Source organism: Esox lucius, chromosome 9, assembly GCF_011004845.1.
Source record: "Esox lucius isolate fEsoLuc1 chromosome 9, fEsoLuc1.pri, whole genome shotgun sequence".
Taxonomy (NCBI): Eukaryota; Metazoa; Chordata; class Actinopteri; order Esociformes; family Esocidae; genus Esox; species Esox lucius.
Window position 1 is genome coordinate 719,618 of NC_047577.1, and position 1,959 is coordinate 721,576.

The following is a 1,959-nucleotide window of genomic DNA, read 5'->3' on the forward strand; positions in this document are numbered from 1 at the left end:
TGCTCCATCGAGTTAGTAAAAAATCGAATTGCATTGATGGCATAATACAGACTACGGCACTGGTTTGGTGAGACAGATGCCTTTACACACCTTCCTCCAAAGACAGTTTAATCAAAGCGGTTCAGTGTCCATACAGATATACACTCACCTAAAGGATTATTAGGAACACCTGTTCAATTTCTTATTAATGCAATTATCCAATCAACCAATCACATGGCAGTTGCTTCAATGCGTTTAGGGGTGTGGTCCTGGTCAAGACAATCTCCTGAACTCCAAACTGAATGTGAGAATGGGAAAGAAAGGTGATTTAAGCAAATTTGAGCGTGGCATGGTTGTTGGTGCCAGACGGGCCGGTCTGAGTATTTCACAATCTTCTCAGTTACTGGGATTTTCACGCACAACCATTTCTAGGGTTTACAAAGAATGGTGTGAAAAGGGGAAAACATCCAGTATGCGGCAGTCCTGTGGGCGAAAATGCCTTTTTGATGCTAGAGGTCAGAGGAGAATGGGCTGATTGATTCAAGCTGAAGAGCAACTTTGACTGAAATAACCACTTGTTACAACCGAGGTATGCAGCAAAGCATTTGTGAAGCCACAACACATACAACCTTGAGGCGGATGGGCTACAACAGCAGAAGACCCCACCGGGTACCACTCATCTCCACTACAAATAGGAAAAAGAGGCTACAATTTGCACGAGCTCACCAAAATTGGACAGTTGAAGACTGGAAGAATGTTGCCTGGTCTGATGAGTCTCGATTTCTGTTGAGACATTCAGATGGTAGAGTCAGAATTTGGCGTAAACAGAATGAGAACATGGATCCATCATGCCTTGTTACCACTGTGCAGGCTGGTGGTGGTGGTGTAATGGTGTGGGGGATGTTTTCTTGGCACACTTTAGGCCCCTTAGTGCCAACTGGGCATCGTTTAAATGCCATGGCCTACCTGAGCATTGTTTCTGACCATGTCCATCCCTTTATGACCACCATGTACCCATCCTCTGATGGCTACTTCCTGCAGGATAATGCACCATGTCACAAAGCTTGAATCATTTCAAATTGTTTTCTTGAACATGACAGTGAGTTCACTGTACTGAAATGGCACCCACAGTCACCAGATCTCAACCCAATAGAGCATCTTTGGGATGTGGTGGAACAGGAGCTTCGTGCCCTGGATGTGCATCCCACAAATCTCCATCAACTGCAAGATGCTATCCTATCAATATGGGCCAACATTTCTAAAGAATGCTTTCAGCACCTTGTTGAATCAATGACAGGTAGAATTAAGGCAGTTCTGAAGGCGAAAAGGGGTCAAACACAGTATTAGTATGGTGTTCCTAATAATCCTTTAGGTGAGGGTACAACAATGTTGTAACCAAAGTGCTTCCAATGTGCCACAGTCCAAAGGTCAGCAAAGGTATAAAACAAGTTGATTGATATTACAGGAACCCATGTTAAATCACTTAAGAGTTCCTACCTGTTTCACTAGGGTACAAATATGAGGTGACACAAAAGCCAAACTTCCATTGTCATTTATCAAAATGGGGAAGGTCAGAAAACACAATAATTAAATGAGACAAAAAGTTGATGAGTTCCATAAATTAGGCAATGGGTTTAATAAAATAAAAAAAAGCAACATGCTGGAAAATACTCATCTCCACCTAACAGGGCAATAAAACAGGGAAAAATCACAGAAGTTGGGTGAATTTTTGGGTCACCGTGTTCTCGAAGATACAAGTAGATGACACCTCCCATGCCATAAAGCTATGTGAACGTCTTGCAAGAACAAATCCTCTACCTTTATCAAGACAAAAACACTTCAGAGCCTGGAGTTGGTTAAACATCACAGGACCAGATGGAAAATCTCTAGGTTTCTTCCTAAAATTCGACCTTAGGGAGTTTTTCCTAGCCACTGAAATTCAACACTACTGTTGTTTGCTCCTTGGGGTTTAAGGCCGGG